Source organism: Nycticebus coucang, chromosome 2 (assembly GCF_027406575.1).
Source record: "Nycticebus coucang isolate mNycCou1 chromosome 2, mNycCou1.pri, whole genome shotgun sequence".
NCBI lineage: Eukaryota > Metazoa > Chordata > Mammalia > Primates > Lorisidae > Nycticebus > Nycticebus coucang.
Genome location: NC_069781.1, coordinates 62,347,629 through 62,353,064, shown reverse-complemented (window position 1 = coordinate 62,353,064; position 5,436 = coordinate 62,347,629). Strand labels below are relative to the sequence as shown.

Below are 5,436 nucleotides of genomic sequence, written 5' to 3'. Positions count from 1 at the left end.
TTTCTTGGCTCCAAACCTTGCTGGGACACAGCCCATCCCCCTCCCTCTGCTCTGAGCCCCCTCCCCCAACATCTCCCACCAGCCCCAACAGTGGCTGAGTCCAGTCAACCACCTCCCCATTCTCTCCACACCCGTTGCAGTAATCTTTCTAAAAAGGCAGATTTGATTATGCCACTCCCCTGCTTAAAATCTCTTTCACGCCTTCCCTTTGTACAGAGGATAAAATCCCCAGTCCCTACCCGTGGCCCCAGAGCTGCTCCCCAATGTGTCTGGGCTCACTTTGGAGCCATGCTTCCCACATTCTTCAGGTTCTGGGACATATGAAGCTCTGTTCTAACCAGGAGTTTTGCCCATGTAGTTCTCTTAGTCTGGAATTCTCTTTCTCCCATGTGTGGCTAGCTCCTCTCAAACTTCGATATCCATCCTCTGAGACAGTGATTTTTTTTTTTTTTTTTTTGAGACAGAGTCTCACTTGATCACCCTTGGTAGACTGACTGCTGTGGCATCTTAGCTCACAGCAGCCCCAACCTCCTGGGTTCAAGTGATCTTCTTGCCTCAGCCTCCAAATTAGCTGGGACTACAGGTACCCGCCACAACACCCAGCTATGGGGGGAGGGGTCTCACTCTGGCTCAGCTGATCCCGAACCTATGAGTGGGATGGTGATTTTTAGCAGATTGCTTATTAAATTATTTTTGAAAAAAGTTCTGAGCACAGTAAATATATCCTTTTTTTAACTGCTTTTTTAAAATTTAATTTGTTTTTATTTTTAATTGTTTTTTTATTTGACTTCTTTTTTTAATAAAGATTATTTAGACAGAAGAAAAATATGGAATGCTTCACGAATTTGCGTGTCATCCTTGTGCAGGGGCCATGCTAATCTTCTCTGTATCGTTCCAATTTTAGTATATGTGCTGCCGAAGCAAGGACTTAATTGGTTTTTTTGATCAACGCAATTTAAGTGTGCCGTGAAAGTTTAACTGTAGGTTTAAGTGTGCTGTGAATAAATAAAGGTTGAAAAACACTGCTCTAGCAGACCTTTCCTAACCATTCCACCTGCAGGAGTCCCAGCCACAAGCGTTATCCTCACCACAGCTGAGTTTCCAGAGTTATAATTAAAAATAAAAAGTAGCAAATAACAACAGCAACAAGAAAAAGCAAACAACTTTTCAGTGTCCTACTCCTTTTTCTGTGACACCTGTAGTCTGAAAGCTCTGGGGAGGCAAATAGCAAATGTTCATCATTTGTCAGATGACTAAGTAACTCATTGCATTTAACGATTGCTTTAGAAGGAAACCTGAAGTTAATCCAACTCACCCTGTTTATTTCACTGAAAAGTGTTTCTTAAAATGGTGAGATAGTCTGCCCAAGGAAGACCATGAGGAGAGTTAAGCCTGTTGCCTGGTTTACCCTCAAAATCTTTGTTTCTTTCTTTCTTCTGCCCAATCACCAAGTCTTATTTAACCACATCCTATCTTCACCCCTTTTGGAATAAACACCACTGTACGGACTGAATGTTTATGTCACCTCAAAATACATATACTAAAATCCTAACACCCAATGTGATGTATGAGGAAGTGGGGCCTTAGGGGGGTCATGAGCGTGGTGCCCCCATGAATATGAGAGTTAGGAGAGCTCTCTCCCCTCCTTCCACCATATGAAGATAAAATGAGAGGTCAGCAGTCTGCAACCCAAAAGAGGACCCTTACCAGAACCCAACCAGAGTGGCACCCTGATCTCAGATGTGCAGCCTCTAGAACTATGAGCAATAAATTTCTGTTTTTTCTAAGCCATCCAGTCTATGGTTTTCCCCTGGGAAAGCGTGTTTAAAATCAATTCAAAGTCTAAAGCTGCTCCACGCAGGGGTCCTCAAACTGCAGCCCGCGGGCCACATGAGGCAGTGTGAATGTATTTGGTCCTGTTTTGTTTTTTTACTTCAAAATAAGATATGTGCAGTGTGCATAGGAATTAGTTCACAGTTTTTTTTTTTAAACTATAGTCTGGCCCTCCCAACGGTCTGAGGGACAGTGAACTGGCCCCCTGTTTAAAAAGTTTGAGGACTCCTGAGTAAGAGGATAGATGGTTGAATTCCCGTCTGTTCATAAAGTGCAATACAATGGAATGAGGATGAATGAACCAAACACGCAGGCATAAAAAATTGTTGAACCACAAACACATAATGTTGACTCAAAATAGCAAGTCACCAAAGAATGAGTGCATGGTGATAGCATTTACATTAGTGTCCAAAAAATAAACAAAACTAAGCAATATGTGGTTGGTGGATATGTGGCAAAATGATTATAAAAAATAGGAGTAAGGGCGGCACCTGTGGCTCAGTGAGTAGGGCGCCAGCCCCATATGCCGAGGGTGGTGGGTTCAAACCCAGCCCCGGCCAAACTGCAACAACAACAAAAAAATAGCCGGGTGTTGTGGCGGGCGCCTGTAGTCCCAGCTGCTCGGGAGGCTGAGGCAAGAGAATCGCGTAAGCCCAGGAGTTAGAGGTTGCTGTGAACCGTGTGACGCCACGGCACTCTACCCGAGGGCTGTACAGTGAGACTCTGTCTCTACAAAAAAAAAAAAAATAGGAGTAAGGAATATTGTTAAAAAATATATATAATAAAAGCAGCATTCAGATAGTGGTTCCTTGCCACATGCCAATGGCAAGGGAAGGAAAGGGGCTGAGAGGAGGTGGAGCACCCAGGGTGGGCTGGAGGGTGGTGATGTTATTTATCTTTACTAGGTGGCACTTTGATAGCTACCCATTTATTTCCTATGCTTTGTAGTTTGTAAGTTTATAGTCATAAACTCGATTATAAGTTTATACAAATAAATCTATGAAAGTTTTAGAAGTTGATATGTTTAAAATAGCTAAAACTGTCATGAATTCCACTGAGCCTGAATATTCCCAGTCTCAGAAAGAAGAGCTTCTTCCCTTTCTCAGGGGTGCCTCGGGGAGCCTGCCCTTGCTTGCCCATTTTCTTGTTTCATCCTCTGGCCTACCAAATTAGAAACTGAGACGGAGTGAGAAGTGAATCTACAGAAGCCTGGAACAACACTCAAGAGGATCCCCTTTATATTCCAGAAGATTATCTCATGACCTTTACATATAATAATTACATACAGAAAATAGTGAATAAAATAGTGTTGGTTTATAAGGAAGACTCCAGTCTTAAAAGCCAGATCATCTCTGTGCCCAGGCTGTTGCTTTCTGTGTTAGGAACAGCCACGTGAGCCACAAATGCTAACATTGCTCCACACATGTTCATTTCTGAGTCTCTCCCCAGGCTCTGTCACACACACGACATCATTTGGTCCTCCCAACACAGTGTGGAAGACACACAGCAGACACTTCCGTGCTCATCTCAAGTTGCCTTTTCCCATAGATTCAGACGCCTCCCTCTAGCTATCCACACCCATTGAAGGCTGACAAACCAGACTTGCCTGTAGCCTGTTCCGTAGTCAGCTCAACATCATGCAACAAACATGCAGTAATTGTGTTGTGTAGAAGAAAATGACTTTGGGGGCAAAAATAACCCCCTTTCTAGTCCTGCTACTTTCATCAAACTATTCCTTGAGATCATCAAGACTTTTCTACCTTCTATTATTAAAATGTGAACACCCGAGAGTATCCACGTCAAGAGACAGCCCCTTACTGATCGTCATTAACTGAAAGTGCTGGGACCCAGAGTGTGAGTGGGCTCCAGAGAAGGGGAGAGGCATGAGAGAGGAAGGGAAGGGGGTGGGGAATTACCAACGTTGCCCCAGGTGCAGGGCAGCACGCCTGGTCTCTCTGCACAGCCCCAATTACTCTACGCTCTCTTGTCTTTTGACTCACACCCAAGACTGGCTGCTGGCACAGGACACCCTGAGATGGTCCATGTGCCCTGATGACTTTGCCACATGCGGATGTTCCCACCCTTGAACAATTCCTCTTCCTAATGTTAGTGGAGGGGATTCCCACCATAAGGGTTTCTGGATCATTTGTGTTGCTGGCTCTCCCGGGGCCACACTTCTGTTTCAGGAGAGAGTTTTGGCATCCAGCTCCTTCTGACACATCAGGCTGAAAAGTGAATTTGAGCCAAGAGTTCTGTTGTTTCATTTCAGTTACTTATGAGAAACTGGTATTTTCTGCTCATAAAGACAATGGGAAATTTCAAAAACCTAAACATTACCAAGCTATTGGGGTAGGGGTGAAAAAACAGAAATTACAAAGTATTTCTCAAACAGTTTGAGTAATTTGCCTTCACTATTTTTTTCCCAGAAGTAATAACAAATAGAAATGCTACTTGCCTTTGGGGATCTATTTGCTGAAAAGTACGAAGCTGTTTCAGAGATTCTGAACAGAGGGACCCTATCTCCACACAGTCCTATAGGAAAATGCAACCTGCCTGCACCTCCAGCCCAAGGCTAGTACATGAATGAATGAAAGAATAAACACATGGACAAACCACTTAACTACACATGCTTAATTCCACAGAGCAAATGCCTTGTAGCATGTGTTAATACCCTAGCTTAAGGCCCAATAATTTCTTTATCTAAATAATGTAGGGGTTTTCTTTGATTGTAAAAGTAGTATGTGGTCATTATAAAATCCTTGGAAGATACAGAAAATAGAAAGAAGAAAACAGAAGTCATCCATAAGTCTACCCCACAGAAAGATTTTATTAATGTGGAGGTTTGTATCGCAGGAGTGTTCTTCTGAGCTCATAAATGGCTGAGATCTTGCAACATACCCTGTTGATAACTGTGTGAGACAAAATTCTAAGACAAGCCCTGAAAGCCCCCAGCCTTGGGTCATCCCCCGCCTCCTTGAATGTGGGCAGGCAGGACTGGGAATATGCAGTCCTTACTCTCATGATTTGTTTACATTACCTCGCACAGTTGACTTTAAGGAAGGGAGATTATCCTGGGGAGGACCGACCTCATCAGTTGAGTCTTAACAGAGATTGGGCTCTTCCTGGAGACAGAGTTATAAAGAAGGATTTGAAGCAAGAAAGATTCTCCCTTGGTGGCACTGGAAACAGAGAGCTCCATGTGGTGAGGAATGCTGGAAGTCTCCAGAACCTGAAAGCAACCCCAGTAGACTTCCAACAAGGAAATGGGGACCTCAAGTCTATAGCCACAAGAAACTGAATTCTGCCAAAAATGTGAATGAATTGATTGAAGTCCCCAGCTCCCGGTGAGAACCCAGCCTGGCTAACACATTAATTTTGGTCTTATAAGACCCTGAGTAGAAAACCCAACAGAGCCTACTGAGTTGATATGATTTGCAGGGATTTCTGATCTACAGCACCCTGTGATAGTAAACGGAGGTTGCTTTAAGTGGTTAAATGTGTAATAATTTGGTATGTGGCAATAGAAAATAAGGCAACTGTTTTTTTATTTTTTATTTCACATTAGATCTCATACTTTTTCTCCTACACTGTTAACTAAAAATT

At 43.2% G+C, this 5,436-nt stretch overlaps 1 non-coding gene across 1 annotated transcript; it reads right to left on the bottom strand.

Annotated features, from left to right (window-relative positions):
- Positions 1–821: 821 nt before the first annotated feature.
- LOC128579973 (U6 spliceosomal RNA) lies at positions 822–928 on the bottom strand. Its single transcript, XR_008378339.1, has one exon. It is a non-coding gene; the product is annotated as a U6 spliceosomal RNA (small nuclear RNA).
- Positions 929–5,436: the final 4,508 nt, after the last annotated feature.